We start from the raw sequence: 27,500 nt of genomic DNA on the forward strand, positions 1-27,500 counted from the left end.
ACACACACACACACACACACACGCACGCACACACGCTGATATACACACACACACACACACACACATGGCACACACATACTTCTTACAATCAAAGCACTTGTGGTACATTACAAACACACACACACACACACACACACACACACACACACACACACACACACACACACACACACACACTGAATCATACAAAACCACATACACATCAGTATTCTGACATTGCCGTGATGCACCATGCATCTAATGGCTTATTCCCAATGGCTGACTGAGGGGTTTCATGGAAGATGTTCGGCCTCATCCTCTCAGTAACGATAACTCATGATTTTGATCATTACACACATCATTCACACATATTCACACATGCAAAAAGGACTGAACATTTTAAGATCTCTGCCACTATGAGGCAAGATAAATCCAAAAGATATTTATTTAAAATATATATTTTTTCAAGCATCAGCAAAATGTGGTTTGGGCCAATAGAAATTCTCCAATACAAATGAACTTGTCCTGCTTAAGGTGTATCATCTCTTTATATGAAATAAGACTAATCTTCACAGAGAATGAAACATGATTGGATTGAACGTTGTGTTTTCAAAAAAGCTCAGCACTGGCCTGTTGACATGGTAGACCTAAGGCTTAAGTTCTAATCTGGAACCTGGAAGCACCTTTGCAAAAATGCAACAAAACAAGTTCTCAATTCTGAACACTGTTTCTTTGTTGTCGTCCTGCTCCCTATCCCCACCTCCCATACACACACACTCATACATGACATTCACATGCACACTTTGCAGGAAGACTGACTAAGGTGCAAAATGAGCTTTGAGGGGAAAATCCATCCCTGATAACTATGATGGATAGACAGAAATTGCAGTGATCAAATGTGACATTTGAAATATTGTAATTTTCCGGATATGAATAACTATGAATAATGGAGGCCTGGCTGCATACAGATGTGTCCTTTCCTGTTTCAGTTCTCCGAAAGCAGTTAGGAGTGACCCTCCATGGTCACTTATAATGATGTGCAATTCACACACTTCTTGTCACACACACACACACATACTGTACATTCATGCACATACTGTACATGCGTGCATGCACACAGATGCTCTATACAGTAAACACACACACACACACACACACACACACACACACACACACACACAGACACACACGCATGAACAGAGATTTTATCTTAAGCACACATATGTAACTCCTCTCTCCAAGATACACACACACACACACACACACACACACACACACACACACACACAACACACACACTTACTCACATGCACACACGAGTTTTGCCAAACATCTTCTTGCTTTGACGACACAGATATTTATAATTCAGCACGTGCTGTTGTCGTTTTCGCCGTTATGAATCCATAATTCATCACGCTTGTCTCACTATATACAGTATATGTCCTAACTATCGTGTGTTTCTCTTTGTGCGATCGTGCACCACTGAGCTCGGCCCCGTGGCGCGGGTGTCATATTATCCTGAGAAGGGCCTTTGTTTGTGGGACTTCTGCTGCCGTACACCTGCTGATTCCTAGAATTATCTACAGCGCAGGGCAGCGTGCCACTTAAAGCCTTAATGGAAATTACCATGCGGCAAATGAAACCGTTTATGAGTATAAATGATCAACCAAAGCAAAGCATTAACGATACATTTACGTTTATTCGTTTAGTAGATGGTTTTTATCCAGAGGCGATTACAGTGGTGTCATATACATTACATTGTCATTAGTAGCTTATGAAGGCTTGCTGGGAGTCTCACATAAGATCTTGGTGATCTTAACACATGGTTCTATACCACACTCTCCCAGATCCAACAAATTCAATTGTTTTGTCTTATTTTATTTCAATTTGTGTGTTGAGACCATGTTGCATGGTGGTACTGCACTATAAACGATTGATTGATTGATTGATTGATTGATTAATTGATTGATTCATTGAAATTTATTGAAGTGTTTGAACCCTTGCAAAACAGTAGGCTAGTGGATCGCCCATCAAACTATTGACCGACGAACCACCTGTTCTGCAGGGGTCCAATCCCCTCGTGCTGTCTGTGCCACCATCACGCTGTCTAGATTTCATCAACACAATCTCGGAAGAATTTGAGATATACATGTGTGTGTGTGTGTGTGTGTGTGTGTGTGTGTGTGTGTGTGCATCACTGTCTTCGTTGCTGTTGACATATCTGAGAAAACAGCTGTCTGCCTAGTTAAGATGGAGGCTGAGAGGACTCTAGCCTCAGAGCCCCTTTGTCACTCACATGCTCGCGCGCGCACACACACACACACACACACACACACACACACACACACACACACACACACACACACACACACACACATCCTACACACACACACAAACACACACACACACACACACTCACACACAGAGACAAATGTGCGTATGCAGACACAAAAATGGAGGCTGAGAGGACTCTATAGCCTCAGAGCCCCTTCCTCTGTGCTCCTCCGCCTCTCTGCTGTGGCTGACCCTCTCCACAGCGATATATCTTAGATAGATAGATAGATAGATATACTTTAATCATCCCCAAGGGAAATTCTGTTGTTTCAGCAGCCTTAAAACCACATAAACAATCACATAGAAATATAAGACAAAACAGACATGATTTTCACCCACATTACATAGCCAGAAGTAGTTTTCAAAGGCATAATGACCCTCCAAGTCTGATAAAAAGAATGGCCTAGAGAAAACAGAAACAAGACCCTTCCCAACAAGGTAAAGTTAGCTTAGCTGAGCCTCAAAAAAAGCAATTACAATAGTATAGCAAGACTAGCTATACAATTTATATTGTAGTTCTATATAATAGTGGTGTGTAACACTTCTGTGATGTTCTGCGTTATCTTTGCCCTCTGTAATGCTCCTATATACTGTTTTATAGTACTCCTATGTCCCAAAATACTATAAGGTTCCTATGATATCAATAGTATTTCTACAGTATTACATTAATCATTTGTTGAAAATACTCTAAAATTAGTATACGAGTATAAGATGGTAAATTAGTAGTATAAGATGGAGCTTCACAACTGCCTCTTTTGTGCTTCTGAGCCTCTCCTCAGTTGAATGGGAAACACAACCTCAGCTGATGGGATAATGAGTTAATTAAAAGACTGGCGGATGCACCGATATTGATCTCATCTGCATTTCATTCCCTTCTTTCTTTCATTCTCTTCTTTTTTGTCTCTCCCTCTCTTCCTTTCTCTCTGGCTCTGTCTGTACTCCCCTCTGCCTGTTATTTCTTTTCCTTTTAGGAAATCTGTGGTCCACCTGTGTTCTACAGTACCTGTGGTGGTCTGGCTCCCTAACACGTCTTCTTCATGCTCTCTGAACGTGAGGTAAGACACTTTGTTTTCTATTTCAATCAACTGTGTTGAATGTTCCATCGTTCCACCTCTTTATCTCTCTCTCTCTCTCTCTCTTTCTTTCTCTCTCTCTGTCAATCTTTAGTGCAGTCCTGCTGTTATAGCAAGTGCTGCCTTGTCTGTTTGTGGATGTGGATGTACATGTATTTCGGGTTGTCGAGTGATATGCATATGTTTGGTTAGGCGTTTGCCAGATGTGTTTGAACATGTGGAAGTTATGGATGATTATGCAGATGCGATGAAGAGACTTGTGTTTTTGATTGTGTGTGTTGATTTGTACATGCATGTACACACATTTGTCTCTGTGTGAGTGTGTGTGTGTGTGTGTGTGTGTGTGTATGCGTGCGCCGCTGTGAGTGCATGTATGTGTGTATGTATGTGTGTGTGTGTGTGCGTGTACGTTCACATGTGTGTTTGTATGTACGTGTGTGTGTGTGTGTGTGTGTGTGTGTGTGTGTGTACAGATGTGTGATTGGGCCAGAAGGGTTGGCATCTGTGTTGCCAGCACACAAGTTCAGGGGTTCCACAGGAAAATGGTGGCCTGCTCTACTTCTCTGATTAGAGGCTCTCGAGGGGGTTCTGTTCACTGCAGTGCATCTGAACTCAAAAGCACTAGGCATATGCAACCACTCACACACACACACACACACACACACACACTCTCTCTTTCACTTTCACACTCTTAATACACACACAGTTTGACTTTGACTCTCTTTTACACACACACATGCACACACTGTTACACGTCACGAATTGTCACATGCACACACACGCACACACACACACACACACACACACACACACACACACACACACACACACACACACACACACACACACACACACACACACATATTTATACATTCAGAGTTGCAGACATTCACACAGTCACACCAATACCCACACATTAGCACACACACACACACACACACACACACTGTCTTTCTCTCTCACACATACACACAGTCACAATTCTGCGTGCTTAGACATACATGTTGTGTGAGACACACACACACACACACACACACACACACACACACACACACACACACACACACACACACACAGCTGGCACAGCACCCAGGAGCCACTGAAAACAGTGCCCTAGCAACTGCTGGGCATATCGCCAAGCCAGCTAGGTTGCCAGGCAGCGTGTTCCCATGGTAACACCCTATTTGCTTCTTTTGTAAATAAGGTTGAAATGGGGGGAGGCGGAGTTTGGGGACAGCCACAGATAGTCTCGCTCGGTCTCCGGAACTCACAGAATTTGGAGTGTGGGAATGGGGTTCCGTCTCCAACTCTGGAGTTCCGAGAGCAAATCCGAGTTCCGAGAGTGAGGCCCGAGGCCTCGCAGTGCTGTTTTGTTTGAGTGGGATTCGGCCTTACGACCAGAGACACCACAGGAGGCTCTCGCACAAAATGTACTGAGGGAAACAAATGGAGTTGGGCTTTGGTGTATTCACAGTGAAAAGATTCCTGGCGAAATTTGGCGGAAAGTAGAATTTGTTGTTGGAGAGATTTCCCTCATTACCAGGGTGTTGGAGGCGGGAGGGGAGAGGAGGGACTGGCTCAACGGATCGTCCGACCTTTATGCCTGTCTGTCTGGAGAGCAACACCATGCTGGCACGCCATACTGGAACACACACACACACACCCACACACACACACACACACAAATGCTGGCAGAGAGCTGGCATTGGCACAACCATGCCGCAGTCAGTCGTGATTGGACTGCGAATGAGAGAAGATATTGGAGGAGGGGTGGAGCTGAACTCGGGTGGAGGGAGAGGAAGGGAAAAGATAGTGCCCTGGTGAAGGCTCTGTCAAGAGACAGTCCCAAAGAAACAGAATTAACAACTCCAAATAAAGAGGGAGAAAGGCGAAAGAGTTCGGAGACAAAAAAAAGAATGTTGAGGTGGTGGGGAGAGAATGATGGCGGGAGAGAGAGAGAACACTGAAGGGGGCAACCAACAACAGGCACAGACAAGATGAACGAAGGTGAAAAGGAGGTTGGTATTTGGGTACCATCCAAAAGAGGGAGGAAGGTGGAGTGGGTGGTGGGGCGGTGGGGGGGTCCAAGGCACCTCTCTGATTGCTATGGTAACATTTCAAAAGCCTTTCTGCTCAGTGCGGTGAGTTGACCAGTCACCAAAGAAACATTTAGGACAGAGTTAGCGCACCGGATGAGTTAGCGCCGTCGCAAAAGGTTTTCAGGAGAAGTTTGTGGGTTTGCTTCTGTGGAATTATAGCAAGGCTGAGAGACTGAAGTGTTATTGAGGAGAGAGCTTAGCAAGGCTAAACATTAAGCACTTGTAGTTTAACATCTCTGAAATGTTAGCTTAGCTGGAGTGTCGCAACGCTAACAGTTCATCACGAGAGACTCGTAGAAAATCGGAAAAAAAGGCGTAATGCACCATGTGGGTTAGCTAAAGCGTGCGCTCAGTCTGAAAGGGAACATCTGTTTCTGCCTGCGGCTTCTACTCAAGGGTACTAAGTAGCCACACGATCAGCAAAATTAGCAGACTGAATGGTATGTAGAGATACTGTAGCCTACACTGAGCCCTATAGGCTAACTCCTCAGCACTTAGCATTGACATCTGATCCATGCAACGTAACTATTTTAACAATTGCTACAGTTTAGCTTTGTTTCTTTCTTTCTTAATGAACGGCTAGCTCACCAAAGGCAAACAAGATAGCAAAATGTATGAAGTTTGTGGATTAAACAGGCTATCGATTTCTTCCCCAAATATAGGGCCTACGTTTATCAGAGGATGAGAGAGAAAAAAACATTTCCTTGGGCTGACTCTTAGCTGAAATAGGTCAGACACAATACTCACAAACCAGCACAGAAGGTCCTTTAAAGAGGCTAGGACACCAGAAGGAGACAGTCCTCAGCTTGAGGCCAACTGGCAGATGCCATGTCTACAACATGCCACCAGGGGGATCTTTTTTATCATGTGTCTAGACAGTCCTCCGTTGAGAGACAACAGAGCTTTCCCCCCATTCTTTAAGAGTGCTGACAAGATATTAATATATTTTGTCACAGAATATCTTTTGGCAAGACATGTTATAATTTAACAGGTTGACACTGAATTGAGATTCAGTCAACCAAGTACCAATGTGTGGAACTGCTTAATGACGAGATAATCACACTTAAGTGTCAGCATCATATCACTAAAAGTCGTGAAGTTCTTGATGTGCCAGCATATGGCAATATTTATTTGTTCATTCAACCATGTCCTTTGCATCTCATTTGTGTCTGTTCCTGACATGTGAGCTACTGTAGCTAAGTCTTATTCAACATTTCAAGGCAATAGTTACATACACGTGCTTTCAAACAGACTATTTGATGTGTGTATTCTTTTTATGTTCTTATTATTGTTTTAGATGTGCTGTTAACCATCATAAATACGCTGTGAGCATCAGACAGTGCTATTTGAGCAAAGTGACTTCCAAAAGCAAATGTTACGCAGACACATTTGTCCATGAAGACCATTGTAGAGTAAAGAGAGAACAAATTGATTTCTAATTGATCTTAAATCTTCCCATTGATGGATCTGTGTGGTACTGAGAGTGAGGGAGAGTCAGTCTTGTCCTGCTGGTCCCACTGACCGACAGCGTGCCCTGCAGCGTGAGGTAGTTGGTTGTATGGTTTCGCATCATAAACAGCCTGGAGTTAACTGTACAACCTTCTAGCTTTCCCTGCGGGTGTCACCAGAACGTCATCACGGGCAGGATGCCTCAGGCCAGGTGAGTAGCACACAGCGAGGGGTCAGACAGGTCAACGTTCTCACGCACAGGGGGATCAGATAAGCTCATTTGGTTCCCAAGTGATATGATGTTAACTGTCCGATCTAGTAGGCTATTGATTGATTGAATGATTGATTGATTGACTGACTGATTGATTGACTGACTGATTGATTGATTGATTGATTGGTGTTGCACCCTTAACATGTATTTCCATCCTTGGGCATAAGCAGGTAATCATCCTCTGTTTTATCCTAGTAACACAATGAAAACAATAAGGAATCAATTTTTTCCATTTTTTGGCACCCCTTCAAAATTTTATAAACAAAATGTAACTTAATTTATTCATTTATTCAACCTTGTTAAGGTACTTCAAGTGCTTAAGAACTTTCAACCAGTAATGCATGGTTGCCTGTTTCATTGGGGTTTAAGCATATAGTCACACACCTTAAACGCCCCAGTCATTCTCCAACATGGGAAAAATAAAATCATGTACAATTCATTATTGAAATTATTTTTATTGGGTTATTGCAGAAGTTTCCAAGCAATATTTACAAGGTCAACATTTTAAGTGATGGAAACCAATACTAACAAATGTTACAATATACATTGAAATCAATATCTGAAAATAAAATAAAATAAATAAAATACCAGGAAATAGTCAAATTAAATATTGAGAGAAGAAGCAAAAAAACAAGAAGGGAGGGGGGGGGGGCAGGGCATAAATATACAGTTATATGCTAGGTCTAAAGTTAAGATGCAGATGAAAGTAGCAACCTAGGACCACCTTGTCTAGAAATGAAGCACCAGAAGTGACCTATCAAAGTCCTTATTGACCTCTGAAGTTCCCCGACAAAAAGGAACCAAAGCTGCCATCTTTTCCCATAAAAGGAGATCCGGGTGTTAATTTAGGTTAACTACTGTACCTATGGCAAGTTGCATTGCATGTTAACTCTAACAAAAATCTAAGTGTGTCGTCTTAGCGAACAAGATCACAGTATCCACTTGAAGGCAGAGGGCAAAGTGTGTAGAGAAATAAAATGTAAATGGGAACAAAAAGGGAAATTATGAAAACAACTAGTGAACTAGAAAAGCACTCAGAGAGCGCAGACCCCCATCAAGCGGAAAAATAACTGCCTCCTGGATCCAGACCGTGATCCTGATCACTCCCAATCCAATGGATTCTTTCTTGGATAATTTCAGACCTTTCCTGAAAATTTCATTGAAATCCATCTATAACGTTTTGAGTTATCTTGCTTACAAACAGACAAACAAACAAAAACATAAACATAAAAGCATAACCTCCTAACATAATCACAAATTAATCCACCAAATGCTTCTAATTTGAAAAGGGAGTTACAAAACCAATATAAAAACATCCAAGACACTATACCATACAAAAGGTCAGTGATCAGTATTGTATGTTCAGATCATTGATCAACACAAAAAAGGTTGTGCCATGGGAAAACTCAAGGGAAAACCAGTGGTGTGATCTTAAGAGAAGAATGAGATGACCTGAATGAGCCGAAAGATATTCTGTCATAGCAGAATACCAAGAGCTATTTATTTTACTGGAAAAGGGAAAAAACATTACAAATAATGTTTACAAATAATGTTTGCGTAATCTACCACAAGCAACAATCATGATAAGCAGTACTTTCTTGTAGTTTTCTAGTAGTTTTCTTGGTCCTTTAAGCGCAACAGTTATGTGTTGTATTTCTATGTCAACCTTGGAGGGCAAATTTTGTCCTTGCAAAACTATATGAGCCATTGAAATACTGGGACTACGCTGCAGTTTGATTAAAAAAAAAAAAAAAAAAACCCTGGGATATGAAAAGTTAGTCAAGGCTAAAGGTTTTTGTGATAGTGGAATGTTGATGCTGAGATTTTCATTGACTTACCCAAGGTTCAAGGAACCATGTCATGTTTTTTTGTAAAGAAGTTTTCTCAATATGGTGAAAACATTCTTTGCTATATACATCAGGGTGCTTTGTTCAATAGGCCATTTTTGCACAATTCATAACACAGGCGTTCATGCAACGGTGAAAAAGTCTTGCCATTACACATTGGGATTTTACTGCCGGCATGTGGCATTGACACTCCAAGTACCAGTATCCACCTATGTACCAATAACCAACACCCAAAAAAGTCAAGGGTTGTTTTGGAATGTCATTGGTATGGTATTGTAAGGCATGTTCAATGGAGAGCCTTGCCGTTCTCATGAAGTCACTAGCTTCAATGTTAAGTGCAGCTCGATGGTGGTTTGATGGAAAACCCTTTTCGTTTTAATCCCTCCGTGTCAGGAAGGAATTTGGAGCTGTACTATCTCAGTCGATGAAATGAGACGGGTATTTCAGTATACATTTAAGCAACTAAAATCACATGTTTAGCCCATGTTTTACAGTATACAGTAGGTCTAGTGTTAGATACAATACCAGCTTCAACAAGATGGTGCATAAAACAAATGTTTTGTGCTTTCTTACCATGACAGCTATCAAAATAGCTTACTTAACAATGGTAGAATTGAAAAAAACAAGTGTACAGTAGATATTTTAAGCAATGTCATGGAAAAAAGAAATTAACTGTCAGTCAATTCAGTGCATACTGTAGTAGACCTTGGGCGTCATGTTTGGCTTTCAATAAAGATTTTTTTTTTGTTGTTGCAGGAAAAAAATAGTTGATATATAGAGTGCCATAGGTGTCACGATAAGAAAAGAAGAAAAGTTGTACCATTATGGCGTGTCAATGCACACTTTTCATGTACGGCCTTGCTAGCATGTACTGATTGTCAGTTACCTTGTATCACACAAATCCATAGCTTTGGCTATTGATTTTGTTTTCAATAGATTACATAAAACATAAAACTTGTGATCACTGTCTGTCAGTCAACCAAATTTAGATTTTCTATTCAGTATGTGGTACAGTATGTGGTGAAGGTTTTTGAGGGTGGAGCTCTGACGGAGACTTCCAAAACAGGATTTTGAAAAGCATACAGGTCTGGAAGAAAATTAAGAGATCACTGCACATTTTCTAATGTCATGCATGAGTGATATTCAAATGAACTGACGGTCATATTCAATGTCATTCATATTCGCAATGGTCTCTTGTTATTGAAAATGACCGTCAACTCATTCGAATGTCACTCAGCAACCAAAAAAATGTGCGGTCTCTTCATTTTGTCAGGACCTGGACAGACGAGGAGACCAAGTTGTGTTACAAACCACTGTTTATTGAAACTTGGGAAAAAGGGGGAGAGGGAGTGTATGAATGTAGAGCTGTTAGCTGAATAAGTTCGTCACACGCTGGGCGGCTGGAGGAGTGTCTCAGGCTCAGAGCACTTGTGAGAGGGATGAGCAGACAGTAGGCAGAAGTAGGTGGGAGACCCCACGGAGAGGAAGGCTTCAGGGAACACATGCACGTCTGGCCGGCAGGCGGGCAGGCAGGAGCAGGCGAGCAAGAACACTGGTGATAGCACAGACAGATAGGCAGGTAATGGCAATGGCAGGCAGAGTGCAGGATGGTTTACCAGGCCTGAAGAGCTGATTGAGATGAGGTCCAGGTCCAGGTCTAAGACAGGCGTTAGATTGTCATAGCTAACAAACAGGAGAGCCTTGGATTGCAGACGATCTGACACTTGCTGCGTTTACATGAGAGCTTTAATTCAGAATAAAACCAAGTTAAATCGGAATAAAAGTTAATTCCGCTTTAAAAGAGACCATGTAAACCCTTATTCCGCTTGAAAATGATTATTCCGAATTAAACTTAATTCCGATTTAAGTGGTTGGTTTATTCCGATGTTAAAGCGGAATTAACTCCCCTCCTTGATCATGTAAACCTTTATTCCGATTAAAAGTTTATTCCGTTTGTTTGGCGCATGCTCGTACAAGGAGGAAGAAGAAGCGCATGCTCGTTTCATGGTTAATTCGGCTCCGTCTTCTTCCCCCCTTCTCCGACAGTCTTCTCCTCCTCAGCTAGCAAACGTGAAGCTTGACAATATTCTCGAGCAGCTGGCTAAATAGTAGGCCTATTATCAGAGTTACTGTGAAACCCGTTTTCATTATGTTATTGTCCATGCTGTAACGTTAACCCGAGATGACAAAAAAGTTGCTAGCCAGCTAAAGTTTGTTTTCTTCCGGTAGACCTTATTAGGCTACGTTCATGCGCCGCCTGTCCAATCGGAACCCTTCCCGACCCCCAGACGTTCAGCAGAATACAATAAAGCATAATTAACGTATGTTCCATGTAAACGCCAATTCGGAATTATTATTTCCATGTAAACTCGAACGAGAATAATTTAATTCCGATCTATTTAATTCTGAATAAACTAATTCAGAATTAAAAACATCATGTAAACGTGGCCACTGAGCCATTGGAGATCTGGGGCCTATTGCACAAAACTAGGATAAGGGATTAACCCGGGATATCTTGGTTATCCTGGCTCAATTTATCCGTGATCCAGTTGCACAAAAGCGGGATAGGGGGCAGCAGGATATGTTATGGTATAAGTTACCATGGCGATTTATTCTGTGGAGCTAGCCTGCTCCTGACCAGGCTCACAGCCAAGATAAGTTGATTCTAATGGTAATTACATTATCTGATTGGTTCAGCTAGCTGTCATTCAAATGAGACCTCCACGTGATTTTTTTTAAAGAGCTGTAGATTCCATTTATATATTATTTGCAACATGCATTTACTCGCAAAACACAGCACAATGTCTGCCTAATACCATATGGATGTCATTTAAATTATGGTGGCCTTATAATTAATAACATAGCCTACTCGTTGTTTGCTTCTTTTTTGACAGATGTTTGATGAATAGGCTGCTGTAGTAGTTGATTGGAAGTGGAGGGGACATTTTTCGAAGGTGTTTTGAACTAATTCAGCTTTTAAGACAAATTAAGATACTTTGTGCATCTTTGCGGTGGCAAAGCGCTTCCTAATGACGTTGCGTGCCGAGACAAGGAAGCTCTCACACACGTGGGTGCATACGTAAATTTGCATTCAGTTGATCTGCCACACCTACTCCCGCTATGTAACAGAAATAATCATGATCCCCCATCCAAAAAAGTAAAACTTTACCTCGTTGTTAGTCTATATCAAAAGCGGTTGTTTACTTTGTGTGCAAGACGCTATTTTTCGCGTCTTTTTTATTCCAACCGCGAGTTATTGGGGGAGAAACGAGAACGCGCACATATACCGGATAACTTACACCTGGCTTGATGAATCCGTGTCTGCTCATCCTGGATTGGTCTTTGTGCAACCAATTCAGCCGGTATGCTCTTGTTTAGGATTCAGTGATCGCGGATCAGTAACTTATCCCGGATGTCTTAATTCTGCTTTTGTGCAACGGGCCCCTGGGGTTTAAATACAGGAGCAGAGTAGCAAGTAACAAGTAGCAGGTGGCAGAGTCAATGAGTGAAGAGTGACAGCAGGTGTGGTGACTGATTGAATGAGTGAGTGTGGGAGTGGCTAGCAATTGGTAAGTGCAGTGGAATATTACCCGACCAGTGTGGCAGAGTAGGCTCATGACAATTTTTTTTCCAGAGCTGTATTTCTCCTCTCTGACCGTCCCACGCTGTCTATTGGGCTAGGAAGCAATCAGAAATTGTAACTTGCATTAATTCCAAAATGTATTTTAAAAAAAAGACAAAAGAAAGAAATAGATATACTTTCCAAATGGTTGACTGTACTTTTGTGTTTGTTTGTATGCATGTGGTCAGGGGATGGGAGGTGGGTGCATCTATTGATATAAGCACTGTTGGTGTTTGGTGTTTTAAGCCCCCGACATCGTCTTCCAGGCAGCACTGCTACCGTCGACTTAAAGGCACCTAATCCTAAACCTAACCTTAACCCCTAACCTTAATCCATGCCTTAACCGGGCCCCTTCCAGGCAGCGCTGCCTTGAAGACAATGTTGGGGGCTTACAACACCAAGAAACGGTATAAGCAGATGCACACCCCAATAATCCTGACATATTATAATCCTTGTATATTTTCAAACTGGATTGTACATCAATCAGCATTATGGCACTGAGTTATTCCATTGTGTATGATGCATTTCATTTCGTAAGTCTTGGTGTCTGGACCACTTAATTCCTCTTTCACACACGATGGTGAATCTGAACTCGAAGGTCTCCATTACAGCAGAGGAGTCTATTATGGAGACATGGCCTCCTAGACAATTAGCAGCTTCTTCAGAAGCCCTGCTGCTTTTCAGAGCAGGAGAAAAAGCGCAGACGTTTTCTCTTCAAAGGAGAGTGGGTTGATGGGTCAAGGCCATGCGAGAGCTTTGGGAATGCAAAAATCCACAGCTCGCCCTGTGCTTATGCAATTAGATATCAAAAGCTGCACAGGGCCATTAGCCAGAGGGCAGAGCACAAGTCCACCAACACAAGGCATGCTGGCTTCCTGCCACTGGCATAGGGCAAGGGCATCTCTATTTGAATACTGGCCCAGAACACCAGCATACAGCAAACATTACAGCCTTTTCCTTATGGAAGTTCTACTTAATATGACCTACTGTATATTTGTTGTTCCAGGTTATTTTTGTAAATCTGTAATTGGTAGATGCTTAAAAGCATTTTAAAATCTTTCATTTTAAAATCATTATCCTTTTATAGTACAATAGAGTGTTTTAAGCATCAGTATAACTTTCAGGACGGCAGTATTTGACTCATGATACTATGACAACAATTTATGATGCACGCTGCTGTGCAACATCCCTAAGAATCAGACATCAGTCCACGCTGTCCAGTTTAAAAAGACATTTCACAGGCAAACAGAAATGAGCTTTTGGCCAGCAGTTTTTCTCCTTGATGGTGTCCAACAAATATAACCTAATCGTTGAAGCATTGAGATATTAGAGTTTTTATAAATGGGTATTTGCCAAGGGCATATTGCATCAGCACTGCGCATGAGCACGAGGACATATAGACATAAGTCATCTGCATAAAGAAGCTATAGAGGAACAACATCAAGGCATCGGTATCTATTTAACTATCAGCACTGCATTATATAGTGTATAGTATAAATGTAATAATCACTTACAGACAGAACATTGGCATTGGGTTAAACCATTAAGAGGGAAGAACAGAGAATCAGGCTGTCATTGGACAACTGTGACAAAAATAGAACATTTCGAACCATCTCAACAACCAAAAAAAAAAAGAAGAAAGAAAGCGAAGCTAACTGTGATTTATGGTGTAGCGAACACCTCATCTGTCTTTTTATTCTCCTCCCTTTATTTATTTTGGTCGCCTTTTGTCTTCCCAGGCCGTAAGTCGCATAGCTGGCACGAGGACTTCAAACAGTTCACTCAAGAGGGCGGTGCGTTGTCTTGGTTGCAATCGCCGAGCAGTCTAGCATGTGTGTGGCCGCTGTCATATTGCCGAGATAGAGAGCCACAGTGTGTGTGTGTGTGTGTGTGTGTGTGTGTGTGTGTGTGTGTGTGTGTGTGTGTGTGTGTGTGTGTGTATATGTCTGGGAGCTCAGTCTGGGTGTGTAGTTGTGAGTGTGTGTCTGCACCCCCCACACCCCCGCCCCTTGTGTCTGGCAAGTGGCTAAGGCAGCCAGGATCCGCATTGCGTTGCTGCACTCCGTGAGATTGGGGGGCGGGGGGGTGGGGTTGGTGGTGGTGGGGCAGAGGGGAGGGGAGTGGAGGGGGGTATCAGCAATCTGTGCCTGCCTCTGCTCTTTTCTTCAGACACACACACACACACACAGACACACACACACACACAAAATGACTGGGAGAACGAGAGACAGAGACGCTCACAAAAGAGATCCTCCAGTGTCACAATCATCCCATATAAGAGAAAAAGCCTTTGTGTTAGCAGCACATTCTCAGTTCTACAGCCTGTCTCATTGTTTGTTCTACATCTCGCTTCCGTGAGGCTTCATCGCTCTTTAATCCTTCTGTTCTGCCTATCCATCACGAAGGTTCATTTTTCAAATGTGTCTGCGTGGTTGTGTGCACAGGTTCCTTTCACCGTCATCTGTGAGCACAGCAAGAGTATCAATGTTTATGGTTTGTTTATGTTAATTAATGAACGTAAGATCACTGAGCAATCATAATTCAATCCCCTTGTTAGAACAAATGAAGCATTAACTCTGATGGTCTTGCTTTGTGATTTTACATTTAAAATAAAAGGCGCTTTGATTAGTACTTTATATTAAGTCTTTCTTCCAAGTAACGTTACGTAAGGGAACCCTAAAAGTTAACATTGCACCCTCTATTTTATTGCTGCTGTAGCCATTTGGGTTGTTCAGGATTCTCCTTTATGCTTATTTTATTTTTGTATTATTTGATTTACATTCCATAATTGAGATTAAATTATTATTATTCATATCTCCTCAATATCTGCCTTTTAAACATCATAATTTTGATGATTTAAGCAGCATCATGGTCCCTTATAGCCCTTAGGCCTTTGTGCAGAATGACTTGCATGTCTGAGCAGATGTGGAAGTGGCTATAAAACTACAAATCCCAGAGTTCCCAGCGGGAAGAGCTGTGGGGGCAGGAGATGGGGGAGGAGCCGCGCTCAGCTGTGTCTGTTCGCCCATAGTGGCAGCAGGACTAGGAGCCCCGTCGTCGCCATTTGTAGTGCTTCTGCTTCTCGTTCTAATCTGATGCTACCAACAGCTGGTGAACAAAAACTGCCCCAAAGTGCAAAAGCGACAACCCCCCATCCACACCATCCACACCACTCCAGTCCACCGACCTCTTTGGTAGAGGGTGGAATTTTACTGGTGTGGGTCCGTCAGCAGACTTTGGGTAACGGAGAGTTCGGAGAGTTCGGCACGATTCAGCCCTTGAAGGCGCCTGTGTGCTGTTGTTGCTGCTTCATGTGAGGGAATTATAGATTGGTTCCAAGTACTGACTAGACAGCTAGATGGGTCAATTCATAATGGTGTTGTGGCCATCGCAGAGGTTTTTAGTGCCTGGCAGTAGTCCATGTGTAGATGCATTTAGCATTCAGTTTTAAGTAAAATACTTTTTATTGTTTCAGTGAGTGAGAGATGGATTGTGAATCTGTCCAATAGGCTGAAGAGGAGGATGAGAATCATTCACCTGTAATGACCTTAAATCATTGTAAGGATTTGATCCTCGATCCTTGATCCCCCCCCCCCCCCAACCGTCTCTATCTCTCTCTCTCCTGCTCCCTTTCTATCTGTGTGTGTGTGTGTGTGAGAGAGAGAGAGAGAGAATGAGAGGAATACAGAGCTGCCCTCTCACACACAGACAAACACACACAGACAGACACAAACACACACACTGACACACACAGAGACACAGACAGACAGACAGACACACATACACACTGTGACACACAAACACACGCAGAGAGAGACACACACACACACACTCTGACACACACAAGCACAGAGAGAGAGAGAGAGACACACACACACACACAAACACACCATGCAGAAAATGTGCGTGAAGCGCGCGAGACAAAACGTCACACCTCGGATGAAAGGGGGTGGGGGGGGGGTGAGATGTGTATGACTGTGCCTCGGATGAAGGGGTGTGGGGGAGGAGGGGGAGGAGGGACAGAGAGATAAATGTTGATGAGGAGCGCTGGGTAAGAAGCAGAGCCATGGAGGCTGGGACAGGGTGGTAGCGCATGCGTGTGTGTGTGTGTGTGTGTATGTGTGTGTGTGTGTGTGTGTGAGAGAGAGAGAGAGAGAGAGAGATAAATGGTGAAGGGGGTTATTGTCTACATAGTATATAGGTATTTCGTGTGTGTGTGTGTGCGTGTGTCTTGGTTTTTTTTACTCGACTGTGGGGATTTTATCATAATACCAAGTGCATTTTCTGGTCTGTAACCTATATAAAGTAGGCCTATGTGTATTCTCCATATATATGTGCCTGTATGTGTATACAGCATATGTGTGTGTGTGTGTGTGTGTGTGTGTGTGTGTTCTCTTGGTGCTCTCTGCATGGCATGGAAGTTGACACAGATTTGAGTGGGATCAGAGACAGCGACAGAGCATCAGCCTTGGCTGTGGCGGCACGATTGCGAACACGCACCTGTCTCCCTGCCTGCCTGCCTGCCTGTCTCGCTGCATACCTGTCTCACTGCTTGCGTGCTCTGCCCGCTCTGCTCTCTAATCGCCTGGAGTATTAGCTCCCTAACTCAACGGGAGGAGGGAGTCACCGGCAGAGCCAGAGAGAGAGAGAGAGAGAGGGAGAGAGACCGGGTTGGACGGAGGAAGAGAGTGGGGATGAGAGATGAGAAGGGGAGAGAGAGAGAGAGAGTGTGTGAGAAAGAGAGAGAGAGAGAGGTATGAAGAGAGACCAGAACAGAGATACGGCGAGAAAGAGAGAGAGATGGGGAGGAAGAGGGAGAGGGAGAGAGGAGACGGTCTCCCCCCTCCCTCCTCCCCCTCCCCCACCCGCCGCCTCTTTTTTTTCGCCGTCTGCACAGCCGTGAGAGAAAGGAAGAGGAGGAAGACGAGGCGGCCGGTGAATGGACTCTTTTGCCGGCGCTTTTCCGTCCCTCGTCCGCCGACGGATTAAGCCGGCCTTTATCGAGGGACGCCTCGGATCAATGGCCATGCGCACACGTGCGTGCGCCTGTGGGTGTGTATGACTCCGCAGATAGTTAGCAGACATGCTGTGTGTTTATGCTTGCATGTGCATGTCTGTGTGCGTGTGCGTGTGTGTGCGTGTGTGTGTGTGTTGCTGTCTTCAGACTGGTGTCTGCTCTCTCTGTGCAAGCATTGGAAGGGACAGCTGTGGCGTTGTGCACCGGCAGACAGTGTGTGTGTGTGTGTGTGTGTGTGTGTGTGTGTGTGTGTGTGTTGTGTATGTGTGTGTGTGTGTCTGTATGTGTGTGTGTGTGTTTGGTTGGGGGTGTTGAAAAGGGGTTGCAAGGCGATCATTTTATTGTACGCATAGACGAAAAAGGAGAGAGCTGCCTCGGTCGTCTCTGCCAGCTCTCTCTCTCTCTCTCTCTCTCTCTCTCTCTCTCTCTCTTTCTTTTGTCCTTTATTTCTTCTTCTCCTCCTCTTCGCCCCTGCACACTTCCCTCTCCCTGCCAGCTCTCCTGCATGCCTCGCGCAACAGAGCGCCACAGCGGCGCTGAATCTGGGACAGGGGAGAGATCCCTGACCACAGGGACAAAGAGGAGAGAGAGAGACGGAGAGAGGGAGAGGGAAGCAGAGAAAGGGAGAGAGGGAGAAAAAACGAAAGAGAGAGAGAAAAAGGGAAGAGGGAGATAGAGTCTGGTTTCCCCTCGCCGGGCTGCGAGCAGTGCTCAGCTCTTTTGTGTGCTGTGGTGGTGCGGGTAACGTTAGCGTGCGTTAGCATCCGTGTTAGCATGTGCTCGCCTCGTTCACACCTGTGTGCCTTTGATTGTCAATTTTTCACCCACAGCAGCACAGCAGCAGCGGCCGCACGCCTGCATCTTCCATCACTCTGAGGCACACGGCGTCAAGTTTCGCCTCATCATTTAAGAGGACAAGTTTGCCGTTTCCGTTTTTTTTTTCTTTTTTCTCCCAGACTCAGCTCAGCCTCGGAGGAGCGGCCAGTGGAGGCTTTGTGGGTGCATCGTATGCTAGCCTGTGAAATGGGTCTGTGTCGGGTGTTTACGTAATAAGCATGACTTTGACTTTACAGCATTCCCCGTCGCAACTTGCGCAGCGCAAACAGGGAGGAATGACAAAGAAGAAAACGGTAAAGCAAGCGGCGGCTGGCACTTTGTCTCAATCGGTTGTTCGTTCGGGGTTGTGTGCCTTATGCAGTGTGAGATTCTGTGATGACACTGGCAGTCTACGGACCTACTTGCAGTCCCTTTTGAAGGGAGAGGGGACACTGTGTGTGGTTCGGGTTTTAAATGGTCCTTTTGCTCACCCAGTCTAGAGTTCAGGCAGTTCAGGGTGTCTGTCAGCTGTGCTCTTTGTCTACCACTAGGGGGCATTCTCCCACAAATCCTTTACCCCCTCTTTTTCTTATTGTAGAGCCAAAGCCAAAGTGTCCAGCGTCTGCACTAGGTACAGTGGGTGTGAGACGGCGCAGTGCGTTTCATGTGGATTCTTGCCGAGCGAATCATCTTTTTAACACACGTTTGTCTTCTCCCTACAGATGCGGGGTTCGACCCGGTCGGACAGCAGCCATTTTGAAACAGCCAGCCATTTTGGAACTCCTTGCGTTCGAGGTGCGGGACACTCCTCTTTTTCGACGAGGGACATGGTAAGAGGAAATCAGATGTGGGGCGTCTCGATCTGAATCGACAGACTTCCTAGTTGTCACCTCTAGCAGTGCGATTGTCCAGTTGTCTTTGACGCTACTGTGCAGGTGCTCGAGATGGGCAGTCACCAAGTTAAAGCGATTAGAAGGAATATCTACCAAAGGAATGAATGCACGCTTAAGCTCCACATTTAATGTAAAGTACTGAAGCAAAAACATGTAGACTTCTCATTATTCACATTAACTGTGTGCGCACGCATACTCATAGTGTAGCAGGTAGCACATGATGGACAGCCAGTGACCATTTCAGGCTGGCTAGAACCTCCTCTTCCATCATGGGTAAAAACGATGAATACGTCATCTACATAAAGTACATATTCCTAAGGAGACTTATGCCCGATAAGCTCTTATGTTTCTAATGCGTTACATCTAGTTTATAACGTGTAAGATAAGTGAATCGATGCAATCGAATTAGTGAACATTGAGGTGTAAATATCACTGTGCACTGCAACATGTGATAGCAAAATGCTAAAAGATCACATGAATGATTCTAATGCCAATCAATCTTCCGATTGTTCTACTGAAAGAAATGTGAGTAGAACTACAACTTCCAGCATGCCTCTTTGTCCCTGAGACCCTTAACCTGTGATGTCATGTAAGGTCACAGGTGAGGTCCTTGGGAACAAGGCCACATGCATTTTGACAGCAACCTTCAGAGATGAAGGACAAATAAAAGTCTCTGTCTAATACCCATGTGGCTGTAGATGAGCACCCTAGTTAGAGTAGGACTGGACCCCACAAGTCTCCCACAGAAAGGGTCAGCATTGGGGACAGGCCCTGTCGTCCGGCTTCAGGCCGTGACCAAAGAGAGGACGGTCTAAGGTCGCGACCCCTTCTTCTCTCAGCTGTGACAAGTCAGATGAATGTTAGTAAGGCAGTGCACCAAGTGCAGGGCGAGTTCTGAAATCTGCAGGAAGATTTGTTTTGGAGTGCGTATGTTGTGTTTTATATGTATGTTTCCCTCAATTCATCACAGTGAACTTTAGTGGATTTATATGTGTGAAACCAAAAATAAAATGCTTTTCTATTCTTTAAAGTTCATGGTGGAGTTTTATTCATGTAATTATATCTATCTATCTTTGTTATATATTTATGTAACTATCCATTTATCTATCTGTCAGACTTAGGTAAGGGAGTCACTGTGTGTGTGTGTGTGTGTGTGTGTGTGTGTGTGTGTGTGTGTGTGTGTGTGTGTGTGCGTGTGTGTGTGTGTGTGTGTGTGTGTGTGTGTGTGTGTGTGTGTGTGTCTGTGTGTCTGTGTGTCTGTGTGTGTCTGTGTCTGATTGTGTGTATGTGTGTGTGTGACAACATTAGTATCCCACTCATTCCCTGTTGCCCAAAAACACATTAGCCGTCTGTGTCGGGAGCCAGTCTGGTAACCATGGCAAAGGGCTGGGGGGCAGCAGAAGGGGGTGGGGGTGGGGGCAACGGGTGCACCAGCGCGTCTCTTAGGTAATAAACTCAAACTCGCTGTCTGTGCTTCTGTCTGTCTCTTTCTTTCTCAGCGCCTCTCTCTCTCTCTCTCTCTCTCTCTCTCTTGGCCTTTTCTCCCCTCTTTTTGTCTCTCTCTTTTCTCTTTCTTTTTTGTCACCATCTCTCTCTCTCTCTCTCTCTCTCCTGCTCACACTCACGAACAGAAAATTTGGCTTTCCCCCCGTCACCCTTCACTTTTTATATTGATTTCTGTTTCTGTCTGTCTTCCGATCTGATTAGTTTCTTTCCAGTCACTGCAGCCCCCCCTCTCTCTGTCATTCTTTCTCATTCTTCCATTCTCTCCCTCCACAAACCAGAGATAAAGTCAGTGTATTTTTCCTCATTCCCTTGTCTTTCATCTCTCTTATCCTCTCTTTCGACCCTCCTTTCCCTCTCCAACTCTATTTCTCTCTCTCACTCTCTATCCTCCTCTCTTTCTGTCATTCTTCCATTTTCTCCTTCTTTCTCTCCCTCCACAAACCATAGAGAGATAGAGTCAGTATAACCCCCCATTCCCTTGTCTTTCATCTCTCTTACCCTCTCTTTCTACCTTCCTTTTCCTCCCCTACTCTCTCTCTCTCTCCTCCACCTCCCCCTCTCTGCTGCAGTGAACTAAGGATAAAAGATTGAGACACAGATTGGATATGACAGTGAGGAGAGATGAGAGTGTAATGGATTTTCTGTTTCCCCGCCATCGCATCCCGCCGTAGAACAGAGGACAGAGGCGGGTGCGCTTTTTTTTTCTGCAGACATCACCTCATGGCAGAATCCGTTGTCTGGGTGTCTCGAACTCCTTATCACCAGGATCAGCTGAGAGCTGAAGCTCTGAACACCACCCCGTCTCACACACACACACACACACACACACACACACACACACACACACACACACACACACACACACACACACACACACACACACACAGACACACACACGTATAGTGCACACTGTACTGTACCTACGCAGTGTAATTTTCCAGACCACCATATGTCAAGTCTCACTTACCCGCCATTGAGAGCTATCAAATTAGTAACGTACTTTACTGTGGATACCACATGAGTGGAGCTAGCTAGCTTCATAAAACGCTGTTCCTATGGTGGCCTCGTTTGATCTCACACACAGACTCCAGCTCAGTTTCTAGTTCTAGAACCGCACTCAGTCAGCAAAGGGGGTCTAAGTGAAGTGTTTAATATCTCCAATTGGTCAGGGTCATTGCCAGAGTACATAAAGGGCATATATGAGCTCATGTGTGGTATGCTCTGCCTCTTCATATAAGTTGTTTCTTAACAGATGCAAAAGACACGTGTGCAATATGTGGCTGTGTAAAGCACCACCATCTCCTCCTCTCTCTGACACACTTAGTCTGGCTCCTGTAAAGACATACTTTGGATGTGCGCATGCTGTTTCCACACACTTGTAATGCATCACGTCATTTTATCTGTCATCTACAGTGATGCACAGTTTGCAATCTCCTGTCTGGATATTTGGGAAAATATTAATATAACAGAATGGGGTTTTGCCCATAAAGGATATGGTAAGTAGCAGCAGTATATGCTGGACCTTCATGGAGTCAGATGGTAAACCTTACCTGTGTCATGCTAGACGTGTGAAGGTGATTAGTGCTGATCCTCTGCACAACATTATAAACAGTACAACATATAAACTCTTTATTCTCCATGCACTTTATAGTTTTAGAAATGGGTGCAACCCAATATCTTTCTGCAGCAAAGATGTGACTCCTCCATTGTACTTTGCCGCCATCTTCTGGCTGCAGATGAAACAGCAGCTGAAGAGGACTTCTACTTGTCGCCTTCAGTGTCTACCAGACGGCCAGAGTACATGGATAATATTTAGGCTACATATATCCAGAACACAAAATCCAGGTTTTGGACTGTGGTAAGCACAATAGAATAAATATATGAGACAGACAAAATATAACTAATTAAAAGTTTTAAGAGACAGGTAGGCTTAGGAGATCGGTTGGATAGGCTTAGATCGGTTGATATAGGGTTAGAATAGAAAATGTTGTACAGTATCATGGTAAAGAAGCACAATTGTGTGTACATATTTGGGAAATATAGGTCAGGTTGTATGGGTCTTTTTTAAAGAACATATTGTTGTTATTCTTTCATTTTTGAGTTTGTCATTTTATTCTCAATTCATTAATATTATCAAAATATTACAGAATTGAGTACAACCAGTAGATGGCAACAGTTCTACACACTCCAAACTTTTGTTCTCGCAGCCAAATCTTCCCTATTGTTCAGGGCTATTGTGTTCCCTCCATAAGATTTTTTTTTTTTCAATAATCCTTGTCAAACTCCACTGCTTTCAGATTTACAGCGATCTATTCAAGGTCTATAAAAGAGAGAAATCATAATTTTTAATTCCGCACAATAAAGTAAGATTAGCAAACAAAGTATCATCCTCACAAAAGTATTTCTATTTTAACAAACACATACCAGACGTATGACCCGTAGAGACACAGTGGCTCTTGTCATAGTGAAAGAGGAGGATGATTGGTCTACATTTCCATTTATTCATGCTTAACCACCTTTTCCAAGCTTACACTACAAAGGAGGTATGTGTTCACAAGTATTCGTGTTCCCAGGGATTTGAGCTAATGACCCCATTAGCAGACAGCTCAACAGTATGACCCGAAGGAAACACTTAATGTCACTCATGGACACACACATGCTGATGAAGAAGAAACTGTGTGTGTGTTCCATTCCACTTGTGATGATGATGATGACCCAGAACTGACTCATTAAACGTACAGTGTGGTTGAGTGGGTTGCACACAGTTATTTTCTGCTGGTATGCAGGTAATGTAATCTGCAGAACAGCGTTCCTATCTGATCATCTATGATGTCAGAGGGGTTCTAAAGAATAGTTGCTAAATGAATCAGCCTGACATAAGCTGTGCACACACATGGCTATGGTTATGGTTATGCTACTTAGCAGCAGGTGCCTTTGTCCAAAGCAAGATTCAAAAACAATACAATAACTCATTTAATAGTGAAGATTCAAAAAGTTCGTCAGACTAGAGACAATATAGCAATATAAACAATAAACAGTATCAATACAAGCAAACCTAATGAAAAATAAACAAGGGGAGAATAGTAAATAAACAATAAAGTCATTCAATTAATCATACTGTATAATAACAATAACTAAGGTTAAGCAATTATAAAACAACAATGTCAATTTAATCAATGGCCTAAAGAAAACAAAGCAACACTATAATATCTACTAACTGGAAAGGAAAAAGCAGGATTGCTGGCATTGAAATATTTTCTACACCTTCTACACCGAATTGCCCTGAGAAAGACTCAGCCAAGTCGAAACGCGTAGGCGAAACTTTATCCAATGAATTAAAGGATTTTTAAATGTCATTTTACACACAGGACAGTCGCAGTTGTTTAAGTTCCATTTTCTACACCTGTTTTAGGAATGACATCTGATTTTAATACCACGCACAGCAAGTCCATGAGAACAGTTTGTAAACCGGACAAGAATGGCAAGGATGTTTCCACTATTTGAATGAGTGAAGAGGCCCTCAGCAGGCCTTCATCCGGCCAAAAATGAACTTTGAGAGTTCTGTGATATGATGTCCTCCCTTCCATATTCCAGAAATATTTATTTATTTATTTGTTTGTTTGTTTGTTTGTTTATTAATCTATTTTTTTGCAAAAGTTGGCAGAAGCAGCAGCACCTGGTACCACATACGGGTCCGGGTCCCATAAGGACTCAGGGTCAAGTCTGATCTGAAGTCATTTCTCCGTCCCACTATCCATCCCTGTCCTATTCACTTCCTGGTTACATACTCTCCACGGATCAATAAAGGCCAGAAAATCCCATAAGCAAGTCATTCAAAAACAACAACAACAACAACAACAACAACAACAGCAATAGAACACATGGCGAATGGCACCATTAAGTGTATGGGCTTTTTCTTCTCCAAAAACCTCCAGAATTTGGTCAGAGGATGGATTTAACACACTTAGGGGAACCAAGGGACTCGTTTACTGTAATGCTCCTCCCTCCACTCCCATTACATCCACTTTCAAAAATGAGATTCAAATCAACCCCCAAATCTAAACAAGCTATGAAACTGCATGCATCCCCCATTACAAACCACAAGCATTCCTTATCACAAGCCAACACGACAGACAGAGATTGTGTCACGAATGTTGACTGGTGTATGGGAATAATGCGCCCGAATGGATATGTGGCGTGTACGCACACATGCACTCATAATAAGTAGTAGGCTACCTGTTGCTGCTCTGACATGCTAATCATGCTAACTAATCACACCGTCCCATGATTGTTCCTCTTTTTTTTTGAAAGTCGCTTTGGATAAAAGCATCAGCTAAATAATAAATGTATTGTATAAATGTAAAGTATAAATGGACTGTAAGTAATGATGCACTACCTCTGCCAACCACCTCCTAACCAAGACGAAAAGACACATATTGAGAAACGGCCCATGTGTATGTATGTATATGGGGCCGGATCTAGCCTATTAATGTGGGCTGGTATTGGGTGGGCAACATAGCAAACATGAAACTGCAGTCAAATGGACCATTATGCACAGAAGGCTCTTAAGCCAGAGGGGTATTCCACAAAGCCGGTTTTATCACAAAACCGGGTAAGTTAACCCAGGGTTTGCGGTAACTCTAGGTTTTCCGTTCCAAAATGAACACGGTATGTTAGTTACTATAGAAACATATGCTCTGAACCTAACCTGGTCGGAGCAGGTTTTGCACAGGTTAAGTTTGAAAGATAACCCGGTTTTGCTCAGGGTAGCCTATTTAAACCCGCATTTCCGCAGCTTTCTCGTGTTCAATGGCATGCTGAGAGGCCTATTGACATCGGAGCGCAAATAATTCGAGCAATTCACCGAGAGAGATTGATAAGACCACGGCTCGACATTTTGATACATTTTGGCTATATCGTTTTTCACGTTAAACTTTAATATATGTAAATAGCCTTCTCCAGCCCTACGTTACCAATCGTCAACCTGCCTCAGTTCACTGCAAACTATTTGCATAGCTCTCCATTTATTTGCAAAGTGTAGTTTTCTGTACAGTATTTGAGATGCTGAGCATAGGGAAAGCTACGGTCTGCCAATCAGTGCGTAAAGTCTGTGTTGCGCTGGAGCGGTTAGTGCGCGACTTCATCCTCTTTCCAGGCCACAACTCACGAAGGTCATTAAAATGGAGTTACACCAACTCGTCTCACAGGTCACTAATGCTTTAAGTGTCCCCAAGTGGCACGGAAATTATCCTTGCTGTTGACTTTTCATATGGGTATCTGATACCATTCGGTTACAATATTATGTCATTGGGTGCATTGATGGCACAAGTGCCCCAGCCATATGAGGCCGATTATGTGAACAGGAAAGGATATTACAGTATAAATGTTTAGGTAGGTATACGCAGCCTATATTGGCCATTTCCAATATCTTCAAGATAGTTTGTTAATCGCTGTCGATTTTATCATTAGATGATATGATGCTTCGCACATGATTATACTTATGTGGAGGCAAAACTGCCTGGTTCGGTCTACGATGCCAGGATGTAATTTGAGCTATAGCCTACATTTCAACAGACTGCGTTGCATTATGAACATATCATAGACCTTATATAATTGATGTGCTTGTGCAAGATAGCTCAAAGTTTGTATTTGGTCGCAGCGCGATGGGTAGCTTCTTGGGGATCGAGGGTATCCATGCCTCCCGACGCTCATCACCCTGTACCCTAATCCCGCTCCTGGACCACATGCAACATTTAACCTGGCACACAACAGAACCCGCGATTGAAAACACATTTGGGATATTGAAGTCCAAATTGCAATGCCTACGTAGTATAAGAGTGTGTCCGAACGGGCTTGCGTAATTGTTGCATGCGCCGTCCTCCACACTATAGCCATTCCGCGCAAAGAGATGTAGAAATGTATGTGGAAAATAATAATTACTACCATGAATCGTAATATTTTATATTTTCTTGATCAGGTGATCGCTTGGGCCCATCGTAGCCTACATCTTTATAAAATAACAGGTTATGTGGTAGGAATGCTAAGAAAACGTAACTGAGATATGAATAGATTCATAGTTCAAATATTTAAGAACGTGCTTTTGTATGCATTCACGCTGTCAGCGATCCGCTACCAGGGTTTCTCTGAATGGCAGTTGCTTTGGTGCTACTTTTTAAAACTTTTTCTAATTTATTACAGCCTGCGTTCGAGTTCTGAGAAACATGCGGCCCGTTTCGCCTAGAAATCTAGACGCCCCTAGCGGCAGCTAGCCTGTTTCGCCCTTTTGATCAGGATTTCCATGCTCCATACATCACGTCTTTATAGGTTTGGCGTGTACGCGCACAACCCAGTGTTAACCAACCCTGTGTTGATTAAACTAATTCATAACCGGCGCGGTGGAACCGACAACTCTGTTTTAGTCGGCTCAGGGTCAATCAACCTAGAGTTCAGCGTTAACTCTGTGTTTGTTAAACCTCCGTTCGTGGAATACCCCTCAGCTCATTTATTTCCAGTGGAGCGTCGGCTGTGTTGTAACAGCATCTTCTGTTAGGCCTTCAATATATTCTGCTCCTTACATGTTGACACAATAAATCC

General features: G+C 43.4%; 1 long non-coding RNA gene across 1 annotated transcript in view; it reads left to right on the forward strand.

The window, feature by feature from the left end:
- LOC134072841 (uncharacterized) overlaps positions 1 to 20,430 on the forward strand; it is a 27,983-nt gene extending 7,553 nt beyond the window's left edge. The window contains exons 3-4 of the long non-coding RNA XR_009937212.1: positions 3,285 to 3,368; positions 19,230 to 20,430. This is a non-coding gene — a long non-coding RNA (uncharacterized LOC134072841). The remainder of the gene's footprint in view (positions 1 to 3,284; positions 3,369 to 19,229) is intronic.
- Positions 20,431 to 27,500: the final 7,070 nt, after the last annotated feature.

This window comes from Sardina pilchardus, chromosome 24, assembly GCF_963854185.1.
Source record: "Sardina pilchardus chromosome 24, fSarPil1.1, whole genome shotgun sequence".
NCBI classification, from domain to species: Eukaryota; Metazoa; Chordata; class Actinopteri; order Clupeiformes; family Clupeidae; genus Sardina; species Sardina pilchardus.